The sequence below is a fragment of the Seriola dumerili genome, unplaced genomic scaffold (assembly GCF_002260705.1).
Source record: "Seriola dumerili isolate Sdu_G_001 unplaced genomic scaffold, Sdu_1.0 BDQW01001995.1, whole genome shotgun sequence".
NCBI classification, from domain to species: Eukaryota; Metazoa; Chordata; class Actinopteri; order Carangiformes; family Carangidae; genus Seriola; species Seriola dumerili.
Window position 1 is genome coordinate 154,834 of NW_019176250.1, and position 20,672 is coordinate 175,505.

At 40.9% G+C, this 20,672-nt stretch overlaps 1 protein-coding gene across 5 annotated transcripts in view; it reads right to left on the reverse strand.

The window, feature by feature from the left end:
- Positions 1-11,292, reverse strand: part of LOC111239156 (muscleblind-like protein 1) — a 63,565-nt gene extending 52,273 nt beyond the window's left edge. For 2 of the 5 annotated variants that reach the window (XM_022768970.1, XM_022768965.1), the window contains exon 1: positions 11,041-11,291. The gene's annotated coding sequence lies outside the window, so the exon portion shown is untranslated. Of the gene's footprint in view, positions 1-5,484; positions 5,520-11,040 lie in introns of those variants that run through there. The other 3 variants (XM_022768968.1, XM_022768969.1, XM_022768966.1) reach the window with 3 other exon arrangements.
- Between the last annotated feature and the right edge of the window lie 9,380 nt (positions 11,293-20,672).

Sequence of the window (20,672 nt, forward strand, 5' to 3'; positions counted from 1 at the left end):
TTATCAAGTGTTATCTTTCATGTTTATAGACTAGTAGTGGGAATGACTGTAGGATTAATGTAATGTGCCTAGCACATAAACGTCACAGTAGACCACATTAGTTCCACATTATTGAACAAATCTTACCGTATTTTTTTAAAAATTACATATTTACAGTATTTTGCTATCCAGTACAATAGTATATAACCATTTGCTGTAGGATACAACATGGACAGACAATGATACTAATGCCAGGGGGACAACAGCTAACCAGCAGAGGGAGCAAGACGTTTCATTCTCCATAAATGCAGCAAATTGCTGCTATATGGAAACACCATTTTAGCTTTGCTAGGTGTATGTTATTTTTTCAGTGTATTGCCAAAAAGAATAAAAAACAGCTGACTAGGCATCCATAACACTGCATTTTATTTATGCCTAGAAATGTAGTACTGTCATTTGCTGTGGTGTAATTGTATATTAAGTTAGTGTAAAATATGCTAACAGCAGCTCAGCTAATATGGGGATGTTCATCCCAAAAGTTGTCAGTTAGGTTATGTGTCGTAGCAGAATATCCAGTATCACAGAAATAGTAGAAATACGTGCTGTCGTCAGACACAATTCCAACATAGCGAAAACGTTGAGTAAACATGCAAACAAAAATCACTGCATAAAAACGGGTTCTTGTGCTACTTACTGTTATATAGCTAGCTGGTGTCCTTAAATACTATAATATTAATAAAGGAATATTTAAGATTTACAAGATTTACATAATATCCTCATTAATGATGGCGACATGGCTCATTGAGAAAACATTAAGTCACATGATTGTGAATAATGGATGGTGGATAATAAGTTTCCCCTTTTACTCTAGCCAAAGTTAGAGTGTTTGGTCTATATAAATCTATACAAAAACTTTCCTTAAACTGCTTGAAGAACGCTGAGTGACGGGCATCTCTGCGACATTAATGAGCTCAAAAACCTTGCTGAGGGGATAACAGAATTAATAGGGTTCACACAAGAACCCAGTCAAAGAAATGCTCGGTCCCTACCCAAGCTTGAGATTTGATCTGACAATCTTCAGCTGAATGCTGGTCATTCTGAAATGATACTCCATTACCATGATATTTCCACAGATTGTACCATCGGGGTAATCTTAGACTCCAGTCCATTCCCTGGCTTGTGAAACACACATGAATTAGTATTGACCACAAACCATGAGACAGCAGATCTGTATCACCTACAGAGGATACACAACTATAGAGATGAATGGAAGGTCAGTCAGTGCATTGATATTCAGGACACAGTCATATGAGTAATATGTACGCATATGCACACCATCAACTATCTCTCTCGTGCGCTCGATCTATCTCACGCACACATAAACGCACACAATCTACGGCTCCCTCCTTCAGCTGGAAGACAAACAGAGGGGAGGGGAGACGACGAGGGCAGTCAAGTGGCACGTGTGCAAGCTGTCGTCTGCACAGTGATATCAGCGCAAGTGTTTAAACAGCCTGACACGCACAGAGACGGGGGGTGAGGCGGTTATAGTTGACACCCTCATGAATAGAGATGTGAGATAATATGTGTTTAAATACATGGTTACGTATTTGTTTGTGTGTGTCAGGGGAAGGGGGAAGGGGGAAGGGGGGGGTTACATGTATTGTTCACATATGCACACCTTTTGTTCATCTGTACAACTACTTTTTACTCACATCTTCACTGCAGTGTGGGCTACCTGGCTGTGGTTGTGCCAGTTTGGTGTAATGCAGTGGCAGAGAGGGTGTCATTGAGTTCATGGACATAAACCAACCCACTGCCAGACCAGTCTGCTCCTCTCAGGAATAGCAATGGAGGTGGTGTGTGTGTGTGTGTGTGTGTGTGTGTGTGTGTGTGTGTGTGTGTGTGAGTGTGTGGGTGGGAGGATGGATCGAAAGATATTGGAAAACAGGAAGAATGAGAGGAAGAGTCACAGAGACAGACAGACAGACAGACAGACAGAGTAATACACAGACAGTGAGTGATAGAAAGGAGAGACGTCCAAGATATAGATGTGATATGCGGGAGGGAGGTAGACAGATGCCAGTGAAAAAGTAATCTGCCCACTTTGAAAAAAAGCTCCCTTGCGTAAATTTACCACCTCCGCATGTGGCATTTCAAGCACAGGAGCCTTTATCAGACAAGCCAAAAAAAAAAAAAGTGCACACACATACACACACACACACACACACACACACACACACACACACACACACACACATACACACACATAATGTACAGTCTTTCGTTTTTACTTCATGCAGACACATGCCAAGCTGCACAGACAGTACATGGAGACAGGTGAAACGGGATCATAAAAATAAAAGAAGAGAAAGACAGACTGACAGATGGACAGACAGGTAGACACAGGAGAGATGCAGGTGGTATGGCCTCGGATAGTGGAGTGGAGATATTCAGCATATAATGAGATGGGAGCAGAGTGAGAGAGGAGTTTCAGACACAGAGATACAATAACTACAGCAAGATAAGAATAATTTCTAACAAACTTGGGCAGTGGAAAATCCTTGACAGGAGACAGTTCAGTAACAGCAAGATGCTCACTGATTACAAGCTGAATGGCTGAAAATCTTAACGGCAAAATTGTTGTATAGATTATGAAGCGCAACAGATTACCGCTAATGATTTGTCCCTATGTGAATTTTTGACATTCCACAGTCTGGTATTTTTGATCAGATCAGGAAATACCAAAAGAATGGATGCTCCCCAGAAGAAAATATCAGTTTTCCAAGTCGCAGCCACACACACATACTGAAGTGCAGAATCCCTGACTTGTCATCAGTGCAGCATTTGGCCAAACAGGGGATAATCTGTACTCTTCAGCTGTCTATGACCAGTGATTCAGTTTGACACCTTAATCTGCGGAAATCACAGAGGGCTCCTCCATGGAGCCAACTGTATTTACTATAGATTACATCTTCCACTAGTGTGCATTAGTCCAGTGACAGCTTTGCAGACTGCAGGGAAAACAGCAATCATACACCAATGACTGACTCACTGTGATTTTGCGACTCGCCAAATGGCCTCGTAGGAGTCCCCCAACCATTTGTCTGAGTGACTGACTGTCTATCTGCCAGTTAAATGCCCTGTGTTGAATATCTGAGGCTTGGGACTCAAAGTCATTTCCACTCATATTGTCTCGCTGTCACCTTGATCAGAGCATCCGCCCTATTTTTTTTTATCTTGATAATTGAATCATGTAAATCAGGGTAATGGTGTGCTCATGTCATTATGCACATACACACACATTTTCTCACACAAACACACTGCTCATCTGCATTCGACAGACTGCCCTGTGCCTGCTGAGGACAGCAGGGAGATGACATCACTTTTAAAGGACAGATTAGCTGAGGCATGAAACAAGAAGGTGGGGGAGGAAAAGAAAAGAGCACAAAATCATAGAAAAACCTCACTCCTCTTTTTTTTTTTAATGAACCCAGTCAAATGCAGGTACCCATGCATCCTCTCACCCTCACTCTCCCCCCGTTAAAGTCTCTTTCTTCTCTCACATACAGTTGTTTAGTCAGAGTCGGACGTGCTGTGAAATTCAGTATGTATCTGAGTGCCTCTGCGCTCTTGCTGTTCTATACTCTAATGACCTTGTAGATCTGCCTGCTCTGATCTGCAGAGAAGCTTTTTCAACCCACTGAGAGTCAGACACCGAAAGAGTGAGCCATAAAAAAAAGCAGAAAGACAGAGAAAAAGACAGAGAGCTGCAGGGAGAGAGACAAAGACAGAGAAGGGTGAGGAAGTGAAACTGTGAAAGAGGCAGAGGTGTTGAGATTAGTGGGTGAAAAGAGGGTGTGTACTCAAAATAACAGGGAAAACATAGATAGATTAGAGTTCAAACCATGGCAATTAATTTTGTTACAAAAAATAAGTGTGTAAATAAACTGCAGTGTTTCCGCTGCCATACATATTAATACATGGACCACCCACAAATTTCCATCAGCATTCAGGCAACATGACGTCTTCTTTCAAATTAAGGTTCTCACTTTCACTTCTTTCACTTTTCCTTGTCACTCCGTGTTAAAGTTTCAAATTAAAAGTCGTTCACCTGCAAACCACTGCAAGGCTTTTATTGTGAAGTGTGCAGCCACAGAAGGTGTAGCCTTAGTCACAAAGGTTAAATGTGCTAACTCATGTATTTAAAAAATGGTCTACATTAAGGAATTCTTATATTTTTCTCTTTTTTGTCAGTCAGTCAATTTTGAAAATTGCAAATGTGAAACGGTAAAAGAAGATGAAGCTGGATTAAGCTGTGGAGCAGTAGCTATGGAAAATTCATCAGCAGTGAGAAGGTGTGCAAATCATATGGAAAAGTAGTAAATAAGTTATGCATGTTGTTGATTAATTGACCTATATTAACCTATATTTCAGTATACAAACAAGAGTGTTGTAAAACATAGAATCCAGCTTTTCAAGACAGTTGTGTCGATTCTAATGATTTGTCCATGAATATGAAACAGATAGGCCTTCACAAATCCATTATTCAGTTTGTCCCATCCAGTCACCAGCCAATACCGCTTACATGTTGTCACTGGCAGAAATATAACCAAATCTATACACACAGCTTCATTAATTTACTCGTTTACTTTCTTAATGGCTGCATAAACTTTATTAAGCCATTTTGTCCAAATTATGTAAACCTTTTTTGGCATTTCCATAAAATGCAAATGTGTGTGCACATGTATGTGTGTTAACACTTTTGTGTGTCAGAGTGGCACCGACAGCCAGGGTGAAGCAGGAGTCTAATCATTTCCTGAGGGCAGCTGTAGTGTAAACACTAGTAGTGCTGTCATTATACAGGAGGAGTGTTGGGCTGTTCATATGTGTAAGTGTGTGTCTGGGTGAGTCGGCGTGTGTGTTTTTGTTTTCATTCATTCATCCATAAACGTGAGAGCATATTTAGCTTTAGTGTTAACAGTAGGAGTCACACAACAGGGATTTCAGTGTAGTCCAAGAAAGTAAGAGACAGAGTGTAGTCTGCCAGAAAAAGGGAATGTGTGTCAGTGTGTGTGTGTGCGTGTGTGTGTGTGTGTGTGTGTGTGTGTGTCTGTGTGTGTGTTAACTACTCTGCGGAACATTAAACACTAACGTTACCCATTCTTTTGTCTGCTCAGCTCTTTTCCACATTAAAACTGTCCTGCCTCAAACTACCACACATTAACAGTCAGGCACGGTGGCCGTCTGTATGTGTACACACACACACACACACACACACACACACACATGCACACGCACTTACTTAAAAACAGACACATAAGTCACTCAAACACACATCAACACATCAGACTCAACATCCAGATGGCAAATAAAAATTCCAAAAGCGATATGGCAGAACAAAGCAGAAAATGTACGCAGGGTAAACTCTGTCTTGTGTCTAAACAAACACAAAGTAACACACACCAAACACACACATACACAGAGTAAACAGCAAAGACTTACTGTATCTCTGAAGGACTCATCTGACTGCTGCTGAGGGGAGAATGGAAAGTGAAAACCTCATGCTTGCTTCGCGGCACTCCTCTCTTTCACTCCCTCCGTCACTGCCCCCTCCTCCCTCCTTTTTTCTTTGCTTTCTCCCTCCCCTGCCTCTTTTCCTTCCTCCTCCTCCTTCTCCTCCTCCTCCTCCTCTTCCTCCTTCCCTCCCTGTCCTTCACTGCCTCGCTCCCTCTCTCTCCCTCCTTCCCTCTTGGCAGAGCCCTACTGTATTCAGATACACCAGTCTCCATAAAAGGCAGCACAGCTAAACATGTCACACATAATTTATCCACAGCAGGCTGCAAGTTCACCTTTCACAGCTCGCGCTTGGATCGTATGCAAAAGAGGGAGGAGAGGAGAGGAGGAAGGGAGGGCAACGCAGGGGAACTTAACTCAGACAAACTTCTACTGTCAACAGCCACGTTCCCACAATTTCACACTGCTTGAGAGTGTGTGTGCAGCTGCGTGCATGTGTGTATGTTAACAAATGCTGACAATCAGACCGTGAAAATGCTACTGGAGACCAAAACGCAATTCACCTGCACTGTTCCAACACCTCCCTCTCCCTCTTCTCCTCCTCCCTGTCTCTCCACCATCTGTACCTGCAGACAGTAAATCTCATACAGATGCTGTTTGTGAGACCTGTCCACCTGCACGCCCCCCTTTCTCTATACCTCCCTCTGCTCTCCTTATCTGTGCTGCTACCTCCATAAAACATGACTGTCAAGAGCAGAGACAGAAGAGAAAACTGCAAGGCAAATGAAATTAAAAAAAGGAGGAGTTAAACCATTTTGGAGCAGAGCGATGCAGCGACTAAGAGTGCAAGAGGGGTGAGATAAAAATAATATGTCAACAAATAAGATGCCACCTGGAGTTCTGCCTGGTTGCAGCTGTAAGGATCAGCACTATTCCCTCTGATCATGTGTCAGGATTTGTACAATCAATGGCTTTAAAACACATGCCTGCTGACCCCTCTTCTGCCTCTACTGTTTCCCCTGGTTGAGTGTTTTCAATCCATCGCTTTTATATTGCACTTGAAAGAAAAAAAGAAAAAAACAACAACAGAATTGCAGTATGCAGAGAGCAGCTGTGGTGAAATAAAAGAAAAGGAAAAAGCAGAGAATAGGGAGAAAGAGAGGTTAGGAATAATAATAGCTGCACTTGAGTAGCAGTGCTAGCTGATAGCTTTCTCCTCCCTCCTCCACAGCTTCAGTCCACTCACAGGACAGCAAGAGTCACAGCTCTGTTGCCATGGTGTCTGACTCCATCAAACACTACGTCAGGTGCATGTGTGTCTATGTGAGCATGTGTGAGTGCATGGTGTGTGTGTGTGTGTGTGTGTGTGTGTGTGCGCGTGTGTGAGTTTGCGGAGGTGTGTGTGTATGTGTCAGGTGGGTGTTACCAAGTGACTCAGAGCCACATCACTGACTTGTGGCTGCAATATATCAGGGTGTTTGGAATTTATCATTGTATTGGCTTATGCATGCACATGTGTGTGTGTGTGTGTGTGTGTGTAAGAGTGTGAGGGAAAGGTGTTGATTGAACAGCAGCCTGCCCTCAAAAGCACCTCTGATGGATCTCTGTGCTACTCTGTGTTAATGTTTAGCTCCAGCTTCTATAAATATTTATCAATTCGTTCATAGAGACAAAGCAATGCACTACAGACACCAGTAATATGGAATTTTGATTTTAGAGCTGGCAAGTGGCTGTGCCCAAAAAAGGCCCTGCAGTTGTCTTCCAGAATTACGCTGAATTGGGAACGGGATGAGGTGTCTCCCAGCACGTACATGCATTGTAACTGTCTAGAAAAAGCTTGAACAGTTTGTCCGAGTTATACAATTTACCGTTTTCAATTGCCCCATTTAGTGCACAGATGCCAGATAAAGATTTAGTGACATGCTCATGGACACTTCAGCAGGTCATCTGCTGTCCCACATTTGCCAAAGTAGTAATACCACAATGTAAGAAGTAATCCATTACCAGTAAAAATCTTGCATTCAAAGTTTTACTTTTGGCCACTTGGGGGCAGAGAGAACAAGCTGTAAACAGCACAACACTACTTATTATCACCTTATAAAGTTGTCACAGTGAACTTGCTGGCAAACAGTTGCCAATTTACAGATCCAGCAGATACGGAATCATCATATTCGGGGTCATGCTTCTGGAAACATGGCAAATCTAAGTCCATTATTCACTCTTCTTTTACCTCTAATTTGTTCTCTACCCACTCCAAGAGTAAAATGACTCTTTGGCTATTATGTTCACCAACTAGTCGTTAGCTTTGTCTGTCAGCCCTTTGGTGCTGGATAGGAGTGCACAGTCCGTTTTTAGAGCTTTTTCACATGAAAATCTGAAAGACTGAAAGTGAACCTGAATGTGTCCTGTCAGTGTTACACTATATTATTTAAGATTATATTATTTAACTTTTACTAATTGTGCATTCAAATTTAAGCAGCATTGTAATGTTGTAGCTGACCAAAATGGAGAAAATCTAAACTAATTTATATACTGTTATAGTTCAATTTACTGTATAACACTGCCCTAAGTGAAGTACTTACTTCACCTGAGACAAGTAAAGTGCAAAGCAAAACGGCAAAGTAGAATAAAATAGGAACACAGGTAAATCACAAGTACCTCATCATTATACTTAGGAACAGTACGTGAGTAAATGTACTTTCCACCGGAAAGTAGAAACAGCACAGTGAAAGGTTTTGGATTTGCAAATAACTGCTGCAACTGCAGATAATTTAATGCACACTAAGGTTCCTGCTCACTGCTCTGCTGATGTCTGTGTATGGAGGAGAAAATGAAAAAGACTTTTGAGCCTCTGCTTTCAAACACGAGCCATCGTCCCTCACATCCGTGCTCATTGTGATCACATCGAAATGAGGCCACAGATCCATGAACATGTGGACATGTGTCCCTAATGTTCCAGATCATTAAAGACCAGAATTAAGGAAAAAAATGAGAAAAAAAAATGAGACAGGGGTTGAAGTTGGACAAGGAGATCTGGATCCATATATCACCGTTGATCCATGTTGTTAAGCACAGCCAGAGCTGGACAGAGAGTAAAAGAATATCTACTGGAGAACCTCAAGGATCTTATGATGGAATGGAAAATCCAGCAGGGCAACCCAGTGTGTGTGTCTGAGAGGTTTTCAACATTCAGAACAGACCTCTGCTCCATTGTTGAGTATCTAAGGTCAAATCATTAAGTGGATCATCTTCAAACAACAGCAGCTATTTCAATCCGTTGAAACTGCATGACCTTGCAGAGCCTCTGCACCTTTCTCCTCAGTCTGAACAGTTCTCTGTTCAGGTACCAACATATTCTGGGGCCCCAAAATGTGACCTCAGTGGAAAATGTGGGAATATGTCAACAAAGAGCTCTATAGCGGACCAGTAGTGGAATAAATGAATAACCATTGTTCAAAAACCTGCTAAACTCTGAAACTCCCTGCTGAAAGTGCTATGGTATGACCACAGTTACACAGAGCCCTGCTGGATTTACTCTGCTGGATTTACTTTTGTGATCTGCTTGAGCCAGCATTAGAAAGCAGCCACTTACAATATCTCTCAGCTTCATCTCGAGCACACTAAAATGCACACACTTTCAAGAACACATTATACACCCTGATAACTACAGTATGCAGACACGTACATTTACAGTTTTATCAGACAGTTTGAGTCTCCCAAACACCAGAGCTGAATTAGTAGAGAGAGGAGATATTGATGCTGCTGTCACAGAGGTGTCTGGTGGATAATTCTATCACGTGACGACACAGATAGTGATGGGGGGCTCTTAATGAAAGCAACCATAATGAAATGAAATTAAAAAGAGAAGCCTCTCCATTTTGAGTTCTGACAGGTGGGTTTCTGCAGGGGAAGAACAGATGTCTGCTAAATGGAGACAAACTGAATATTCAACTCAACTGAGTTTTCATTTGATCTGCATTATGGCTTTTTTGCATTTCATTTCCTAAGCCATAAATGCTCTTTGCATAGTCTGTGTTCAGCATATACAGCTTCCAATGTCCACATAACACACACTGTCAAAAGCAAGACGCAAGACTTACAAGTTTAACAGTCCTAACGCTCCTCAGAGACTTTCATGTGGTACAGGATATTATGAATAAAATTACCCTGACCTGTATTTTATTTAAAAGCTGGATTCTGAGATATTGCAACAATGTTTTCCTGTATATCCTTGTATATCTGACATTTAAATTATGTCTTTTTGGAATTAATATCTAATTTAGAAATCATCAGTTTCATTTCAAAACCTATTTCTCACTCTAAGCCCTTTTATGACCTTCCGCTGTGTCTCCACATGACAGTGTTGAAACATGATTTCACAATGGGGTCCCAGGGTGGAGGACTGAAATTTCCCATTTGAGACCTGAGGTAATAAAGTTTAAGAGTCCCTTCCCTAAGCTGCTGCAGTCGCGCTTTCCAGGCTGTCTGTGCTTCTGGCGCAACAGATATGGTCACAAGCCTCAGTGGCTGTTAAACCACAAAATGACCCGTAATGGAGGAGCCACACTTCTACCCGCCTATCAGCTTGCACTGCTGTCATTTGACACAATATGAGACTACCTCAAAAACAGAGGTTGTTTTTTTAAGTGTTTGTAGTGTTGTAGAGCCAGCTATTGTTATTTTAACTCTCATTACTAAGAGCTTTGGAAACTTAATCATAAAAAGCCTCATCTGTGATTGTCCTCATGATGAACTGTAACCTCTAATGCCTCATTTGTTTAAGTTGTTTTTGACTGGGCACAATAGGGTTTTTATATATTATTTATATTTTAAATTACATAATTAGTCTTACTTTAGTATTATGTGAAACATATCAGACAAAGTCATCCAATATTAACCGGTTGTTATGGAAATAAACATTTAAAACTAAACTTCACATATTACTGTTAAAGTCCTATTACTTTACTATTTTTGAAACATTTGTAAATTTTCTAATTAACTTCTGACTATTCACAAATATCATAATATAAATATGCAGGACTGTACCCAATGTGCATGAAAAAGTTAAACAGTCTTCAGAATGACAAAGTGAAGTTACCTTTTCCTAAAAGTTACAGTGTTCACCAGCACTCCAATAATATCAGCGTATGCAAAACCTTTCCAAAATATTCAAATCAGCTACAGCTAAAGAGTATCTGCAAGCTGGAAGGAAAACTATGCAAAAACAAACCCAGTGATAGACAAAAGCTGACAGATATTCCACATGCCTATCAGCTATTTCAAATCTCCTCTCTAAGATATATCCTCGGTTTGGAAAAATCCAAAACAATAATTCCAAGTAAGAAAAAAATAAAGCAGCAATCACTAGCAACAGGCAGGGAAGTTGTCGGAATCATAACATGTCAAATATTAATGACACCCTGTTGTCTGTATCGAGCAACTCTCCCCTCTCCTCCTCTCAAAAGGCAGATGGATAAAGACGGATGAGCAGACCATCTTGTGAAGCCAGTAGCCGTCCACTCGGTCAGAGAAAAGCTGTCTTACCTGCCTGGTTGTCAGTGTGTTTCTCTTGCACTCGGTCTGGGTGTATGAGTGTGTGTGCACTCACACACAATCCCCACGAACAGGAACTGATGAATCTGCACGACTTCAGCCCTGCAGCGTGCAGTGCATTATGGGGTTTCAGTCTCTCTCTCTCTCTCTCTCTCTCTCTCTCTCTCTCTGTCTCTTTCTCTCTACTGTGTGTGTGTGCGTCTCTCTCTCTTCCTCTTTCTGTTGGCACAGTGTTAGAGGGGGATGTCCTCGCCTCCTGTCTGGAGAGAGGAGGGTGAACTGACACGCGCTGTGTCCACACACACACACACACACACACACACACACACACACACACACACACACACACACTCACACACAATGCAGAAGAAGCCTCATGATGACGACCGCCGCGGCTGTGGTTGCCGTAGCAACAGCCTCCCTCTCTCCCTCCACCCCTCTCTTGCTCTTGTAGCTCTTCTGGCTCCCCCTCAGTGTATTCTGTTTAAATAGTGAAATAGAGTGCAACAAAAAACAATGTTTCACAAACTGCACTCATTCTATTTGCCTCTACTTCTTCTATTTGATATTTACTTAAAGCCTTTAACCTGACTGGCTGGTAATGCAGACATGAGGAGAGGTCATGTGATCAATAACTGTTGCTTCTGCCTTCTGAGATAAGGAGAGGGTGGTGTGTACTCAGAGGGAATAAAGACAGACACACGAACGTTTGTGTAAAAGCACATGCAAAATGCAAGCGAATGGGAGAGTGGTCTCAAACCTTTGGACCCCACTGTACATCGCTGAGCTAGTGTGTGTGCGTGTGTGTGTGTGTGTGTGTGTGTGTGTGTGTGTGTGTGTGTGTGTGCGTATGTGTGTGTGTGTGTGTGTGTGTGTGTGTGTGTGGGTGTGTGTGTGCGTGTCTGTGTGTTTGAGTGAGTAGGTTGATTTGGTTGTTCCTGGGAATAGGCTGTAGTTCCTGTTTGTGGTCTCTGTCCTTTTTCTCCATTGCTACTGTTAGTGCACTGAGGCCTGCAGCCCTTTGATAACACACATTTCAGTCACATTACCAACAAGGGAAGTACAGCTAGACTGACAAATGAAATGAATGGGTTGTATGCACACATGCATGCAGGCAGCAAGACACATAGGAAGACTGAGTGGGCCCTCTGGTGTAATTATTTCAATTTTCATCATTTTTCACCTTCCTGGAAGTTGGCTTTAGCTGTTATTTAGTGGGCCCATTCAAAATGATTATTGGAGCTCAATGGGTTATCAAGGAAAGAAAGGGTTAACAGACAGAGAAGGAACAGAGCGACAGAGGGAGAGAAAGAAAAATGGAGGGATAAGTACTGTAAAGGAGAGAGAATGAGGGTGAGGAAGTAAAGGAGACGAGACCTCCTCTCCACCGTCTCCCATGGCGACGGAGTGGGTGGAAGGCCGTGGCTGTCCTTCAGGCCCTGTAAATCAGCAGCTCACAGCTGAGTCCTGCAGCGCAGCCATTGCACTGGCAACCCCTAATGCTCAATCTTTCAACATCTTCCTGTTTTTTTTGTTTGTTTTTTTCTCGCAGCTGTCATCGCTCTCTCATCGCTCTGTCCTGTCATGCTCCAAATCCAGCCTGACCCGACAGAATCTCTGTCACCAAAACACGTGCATGTTCACCTTCATACGTTTACTGTATATCAAGACAAGTGATGGCATCGCGCTAGAAAGAAGCTAGGTGGTCAGACCAGTTAAGAAAAAAACTACATCTCCCACAGACCTGTTCTCCGTCTTTCCAGTATCCATGGGAACAGGTAGGAACTGGGATTCACTGAGCATTGATTGTTGAAATTCTTGCGAGGATGATTTAATCAGTGAGTTTGGAAAGTGGGAGCAACAGGTGGTAGTGAGTGTACCAGCATACGTGTACTTGATTGTCGATGCAGGTGACCAATTCATACTTGCTGCTCTACTTTATTCTTTAGGTCTGTGGAGAATGTTCCACTAAGTTAAAGCTTACTCCTCCAGGCATTCAGCGCTCTGCGGGACAGAGTCAATAACAGGGGCTTTTCCGTGGCATTTTTTGCCTCTGGAAGAAGCATATATCTGAGCAAGCTGGCATTATCACTGAACACTCATGTGGTCCGAGTAATGAAGGGTCCTTGAGTTTGAGGGACACTGAATAACCTGCTCAGATTTGAAAGGCAGGGTGATTAGTCTACTCTTTGGGACTAATGGCAACAGCAGGTGTCCACAGGCTCCGTGTGCCACATCTATTCATTAGAGACATTAACACTAACCACTCGCACACATACACACACACACACAGAGCTCACCGCTCATTGGAACCATTCATTAACAACGTCGCAGTTCCCCTTAAGCGCAATGACCATTGATTAGGTTTATGCATAATGATGGTGGTGGAACTGCTGGTGTAATTATTACTACCCTCAGACTTTTGTTCACCTCGGTTTAGATTTTTTTGCAGCACACCTGAGCTGTAGGCACTGTGCCTCTCTCTGCATCTGTATATCCATAGCAGACCTACATGGAGTATTACTGTGTGAATGCTGCATTACAGGACAGTAACCCTTGCACATGCATGCAGTGCAGGATTCATGGGTGGGGAGTGGCGAGTCTGTGGTACCAATTTATTTGTAAATATTAATTTGAAAATTAAATAGCATTCGTTTTTTAGCTTTTTGGATATTCTATGAGTCACATCACAATCCACTGTGATTAACGTATATCATTTCACACACATTAAAATATGAACATTGCAAACCTCACTATAGAGACTTTAAGGCCCAGTAAATAATTTGTTTTGTGTGATCTCAATACAATGATGATTTGAAATTTTATAGATACTTTCAGAACACCTCGTTGTTATTTTATCCTCCATCTTTATTCTCAGCACCACGGGTAGCCCTCAGCAACTGGCTAAGCTAGCAAAGGTCAGTGCAACTTGGGGTCAAAGTTCAACAAATTTGAACTTTGGGCACAGTATGTATCTGAATAAATCAGCATTCCCAGAAAGAAAGGGGAAAAAAAAGAAACCCACCACATCCACAGTTATGGAGGAGGCCCACACAGTAGATAGTTTTAGATTGTTTGTTAAAAGCATTTTTGTTTTGATCAAATGAGCTATCAGCGGATGTAGGGACTGCTCTGGGAAGTAGCTGTTTGAAATATTTGAGTTGTGCCTTGCGTTATCAGATATAATTTAATATGTGAAAGATAAGTGGTCATTGTATTCACTGTTGCAGTAGTTGAAGGATAAAATGTATCCTTCAACTTCCTCCTCCTGCTGTAAGTAATAAAGTAAGGTAGATTTCTTTTTTCATAGCTTCCACAATTTATCAATGTTTGCTTTAGAAGAGAAATTGTGAGCTTCCATAGTAGGTGTCACACATATGATCTTTAAGCTCCTGTATCATATTGCATGCACAGTGAAAGGAATGTTAAAACAGAGGGAATAATCTGCAGTGAATAACATTAGTTTCCTGGTCGTAATCTCACATATGCAGGTACAGTACACGTCCTGAAAAGTCTAAAAGCTTTAATTTAACTATCCTCTGATAGCTACAATTGCTTGTGGCAGAAATATTTCTAAAGGCTCAGTACCACTGAGCATCTAAACAGCACTGCATCTCAAACCACAATTTAAAGAGAGGGTTCCTGGGTGTAATCTGAACTAAAGTATTTAAGGCTTGAGTTCCAGATGCTGGTGTCAGGTTGAACAGGCTTTTCAAATGGTGCATCTGACAGCAAAATAATATTTACCCATTTATTTTTAAATACATCTTCCCTGATCTCTATCTGAGAGACGGAGTGCGGCTGGGTGAGGGGTTCGATGTCTGCCTCTGTTATAATCAGTCTGTTCCCACAGAGAGAGACTCACACCAAACAGAATGGGCAAGAGTCACAGTGTTGAATTCTTTTTAATATTCTTTCACATGCAGACTATCGACAGTCCCTTCAGTACCATCCCAACAATATAGGCCTTTTGCCATGGCAACTGAGAGAAATATTAGTCATGCCAAAATTAAATAAAGCTTCATATTTTCCTCTTAACAAAATTATATCACCTCTGTAATTGGCTAGTGGAACAACATTATCAAAACAAATAATTTAGCTTGATCTTTGCAGCAAACAGAAAAAAGCAATAACCTTTTAAAGAGATGCCTGACAAACAGTATGTACTAATCTGTTTCCTGATAAGGCTAGAGCCTAAAAGAGAATGCCAAAATGTTGTCGTCACCCTCACATTAAAAGTTGAGTTGAGAAACATCCACCACACAACACCAATGAAATGCCAAGTGCAGCTTCTGTGATGACCAGAGAAGTCACAGAAGCAAAAAGCAACAAATCTCAAGAGTTTGGCAAGAGTCAGAATATTCTCGACGAATAGCAACTCAGTAACCCCTCCCATATGAACAACACATCCAAAAAAGCCTTTGTTGTGAGGCCAGGTGTAACATTTAATCGCTAAAAAAATAATAAAATCATAATAGTTTATTCGAAGTCACCTTGGAATGCAAAGGCTGACAATTATGTTGAACTAATTTGGCCACAAAAAGTACATGAAAATTCCTTAAAAACAAGAAGTGGATATCCTCAAAAATAGGGAGTGCCTTGCTCCTAAAGAAAACATGTTCAGCTCAATGCTTTGATTTGTTTTTTTTTTAGAAATGAGATGTCAATAAGTGAGCTGTTGAGAACGCTGCATGTAAGCAATGTTAAAAATATGCAATCAGAAAGTTAAGTATTCAGTATACATTATACATAACCCCCATTTGTTCCAATTAAAAGGCATTCAATCAAATCTGCTTACCGAGGTGATCGTCCTCTGGCTGTCAGCTTGACAACCAGTTCAGCACCGCTGCCCCTGACTGCGTTCCACAGATGAATGCCACTCCATTGTTGGGACAATAATGTGATTTGTTGAAAAGTGTTAGAAGAAAATTCCTTGTTAACGCCACTCAGACAGAATGGTGCAATGTAGCTGCAACCTTGTCTGTTTGTGGCGGTGTCTTTGGGGGTGCAGAATGCAACGTATACTATATGCTTACAGCTAAACCAGTGCAACATGCAGTACATTCGAGTACTGAAGATACAGTCAGCTGCCTAAAAATGCAGAGAAAAGAGCTTGTACTATACATCAAATGCAAACATGAGGAATACTGACTAAAATGAATTTCCCTTTCAAAAACCTGTGAAAATATGAGAATGCTAAAACAGCCTGCATAATAATTTACAGGAGGTCAGGCTCTGTACATGGGAGAGACGCTGACATCTCTGATAACATAGGTTACTCTGGGGTTTGATCCAAATACATGACCCTGCATAGAGAAGAAACAGTGTACTGAAAAATAATACACACATACACACACATGCAGTCTGAAGCCCTTGGACATACACATGCATACACATGAAACAGGGTGGGAGTGAACAAATCTCTGCAGATTGCCCTTGGTAACTTACTGTTTGTAAATATTCATAAGGACAATCTCTAGACTCATCACAACTAGCAGAGAGACGTGTAAATGTGCGAGACGGAGGGAAAAGATACGAGGAGATAATGAATATTGGAGAGCGTGTTGAGAAAGCGAACAGATGCTAAGACAGAGAGACAGAAGGGTGAAGGATAACAGAGGAAAAACAGAAACATTGGTTTCATTATTGGTTTTAGTAGTTTAGACATACTTAGAACTGATTTTTTTTTTGGGTGTAAAAGATGCGCATACTTTTTGAAACTAATTGGCAATTATGGCAGCATACAAATGCATAAATAAAACTAAACTGCTCTTTGCTTATGTGGAGATTAATAGTTGATCAGAGATACATGAACAAAACGATCAGGGGAGAATATGCAACATACCCGGATCACCTTCTGTGATAACGGGGTTGAATTCAAAGCCCAGATGACAGTAACATGTTGAAGGAGATTTCAGGTATACTGTATATGACCCATGTCAACAGTTTGCACTTCAGAAATTTGACTGTTACTTTTGTTTTAAAAACAAATCACCTGCAGCAGCTCCCCAGGCTATATGAAATCGAGATTTTCTGTTTGATTGGAAAAACAAATGCCTCATGAAATAATATCGCCAGTGGTGAATGTTTAGTCCCCAAAACACTGTACATATTCATTAGATAATGTTATTCACCAAATCAAGTGTATGGTATTTAATGATTTAGAACACTTCTTCATTTCTTATTTCTTATTTATAATTCAAAGTCTAATTCAAGTCAGAATATCTCTCCCTAAGGAAATCAGCAGCTGGTTATAGATGCGTTAATCACAGTAGAGTAGAGCAGATCAACCCAGAAGTCAAGCTATGGGGAAGTCCTGGTAGGCAGAGCAGATCATGTCCACTCTGTGCACCATATACACCATAGGCCTCTGCTTGTCTTCTATGTGTTCTTTTAAGGTGGTGATATATAAAGCTACCTTCAACTCAGCCTTCTGAGAAAGATACTACTATATTGTTCCTGCAAGAAATCAAGATGCTGACCTTCTGAAACTCTGCCCGGCTGTCAGGGGGGATATTCTGAGTGGTGGACGGTGTAGCTTATTTTAGGTGAGGAGGATTCTCATTTTCCTTTTGTATTGATCTCAAGCCATGTACATGCTGTACACTATGCCTGCTACCCAATACAAAGATCTCCTCTGAGCTCAGTAATATCACTTACAATGACCACAAGAAATGTGAAAAATGAGGCATGCCATATTTGTTCCGAAAACAATGTTCTCAGCACTTTTTTTTTTGCTTTCACTTATGTTTTGTCCACAAGTCACACGATTCTTTAATGGGCTTTTCTGACACAAGACAGGTCAAACAGATCAACCCTCTGCTTCTGTATCAATTTAAACTTTGGCCCTCGTGAAACAATAATAATCATGACATCTATCTCTCCTTTAGCTAAAAATACGTCTGTCTCTAAGAGGTGCTGGCCAGCTTAATAGACTAATTAAGTCAAATCCCAGGAGTACTGTAACAGCCAAATGAAATTAAAAAAAAAAAACACCTCACACAACACTTTGCATTAGAGCCAGCAACTTGGTATTTTTGTTCGTGTGCAATAGATTGCATTAATATCCCTTTTTTAATCTTCTTTTTTTTTTCCCGATACATGTACACCATGCAAATCTCTGTCACACACATACTCCCCAACGCAATGATTTTTCACTTTCACGCCCTTTTCCCCTCTCCTTTTGAGACAGTAATCCCCAGCTGCAGCACTAATAGCATTAGCAGAGCATATCCAATCCCCTTAGTACCCCGACAGGGAGCACAGAGCTCAGACCTACACTGAGACAGACACTCTGAGGGACTACACTACCCATACTGCCTCAGGAAATCCATGCATGTTACTCAGCTCATTACTGATTAAAGTAAACTATGACAAAGATTAAATCAAGAGAAAAGGGTGCAATACATTATCAATATTATCATAGAGACACTGTGATACAGTTATAGTAGACTGCTGATTGATTGGTTGGAGGTACTGTGTGAAGCGACAGTGAAAGACTGGATAAAGAGGGTTAGGTAATAAGGTAACTCCAAGACATTATTTTATCCTATTTGAAAAGTGAGCTATGTATAAGTGTGCGACATGGAGGTAGAGAGAGTAATGGGATTTAGGTCTAAAAACCATGGTTTGTGATTGGCTACAGGGATGGAAATGGCTGTTTGAAACACCACTTTAGTGTTGACTAAAGTATCTCAACAGCTTTATGAAATTTTCTTTCCCAGGGGATGAAGCCTAATAACGTTCACGATCCCCTAACATTGTGTCATGTGTCATATGTCTTCATGTGTCATGAAGTCAAAATTTAGATTTGTCCCAAACATTGGTTTACAGCCAAATACCTGCAAAACTAAGCACAATCCCATACTTTGTGTTAATTAGTAAATGTTAGCATTCTAACACGCTAAACTAAGATGCTCACCATGGTAAACATCATACCTGCTATTCATCAGTATGATGATTGACAGTTCATGCCTTAACTAATTAGTGCCACATAATAACTCATTTAGTGTGATTCTTTATGGTATTAGTATTGAAATGTACTGTACAGCATACAGTACATTTCAAGAAAACACATTTACTGCTGTTTAGATTTGGCTTTTCCATTTGTCAGTTGATGCCGTCTCATTTGTACATAAATCACTCTAAATATATTCACTGTGTGCGACTTGTGTACATATGTTTGCATGACAGTACATATTATAAAAAATTATGAAAACTATATTGAAGAATATGCAAATCATGTGTTTTAGATGAGCAAACAACAACAACGTAAAACAATGATAATGAATAATTTCAAAACAACAAGTGCAAACTCCAACCCACTGTGGACTTGTTCACAACAGATTTGAATTTCTCATTCTTCTAAACAAGTCATCACATGCACAATAATCGTTTTCAACTGTCAAAATCTGTCAGGCATATATGAATATCATTACAGTAATGTAGATTTTTTGTAATATTTTGTTAAATTAGTAGATTGCCTGTCAGGTAAAACTTGAGCTTCACTACCACTTCACATCTTACACAAATGAGTATGGATTTTGCCAAAGAACATTTATAGAGCTTGACCAAAACAGAATCATTGCTGAACATGAAGGAACTGGACAGGTACTGTATAGACAGAAGGACCGGCCTGCTTGAGGAAGAGGAAGGGGTGGTGTAAGGGAGGGGGGCAGAATAGACAAAGAACCAGAAAAAAAATACAGTAGAATTACATAAAGTCAATACAAAACAGAATAAAAGTCAGTGAATGCCTGAAACTGTGTAAGAAATACATGAGGCACACGGTGCAGCAAAGGGCCGTGCAGTAGAGTGCAGTGATATTATCTAGTTGTGAATTCCAATGTGAAGGACTAGTCGACTACCTTCTGCTGGTGGCAGAAGACATGCAAACAATCGTGGCAGAGTTTTTACACCTCAGCAAGAGCAATAGATATTCAACAGGGTGATAACAAATAACGTTCCAGATCCAGAGTGTAACCTTAGAGGACAACGGTGTCTTTCAAAATATGAATTCTGTAAGCATCTCAACAAGAGCCAGAGTGTTGAAAAGACATCAGATGACCATGAAAGAACTAGAGAGAAACTGTGACAGAGTGAAGGACCTGCACTATGTACAGGCAAAGTAGTGGTGTGCACTTGAACTACACCTAGTATATTGAGCAGTATTATGTTTTTTTTTTTTTTCTTTGGCCTTGAATTTACAGAGAAGAACACAGAACAGTTTTATTTTTGTGTAAGTGTATGATTCTACAGTAACTAATTTGATATTTTATTGATTCTGTTATAGAGAATATCGGAGGGAAGGAAGTGAAATCCCTCACACCCTTCTGTTTGTGGATGAGGCTGGTTTCAATCTGGCCAATGACAGGAGACGTGGCCAAAATGTTACAGGCCACCGAGCCACAGTAGGTGTGGCAGGCCAACACAGGGCAATATCACTACAATATCACTGTGTGCTGCAATTTCTGAAGATGGTGTGAGTACACATATTCCCTCTACAAACATCTTATCACTGAAATCGAGAGAGGTTTTGTAATTGCGTGGGATAATGTAAGCTTCCGTCAGACGTCATCAGGGAATGGTTCACTGTCCACCAAAGGATGCTGATGCTGTTGCTT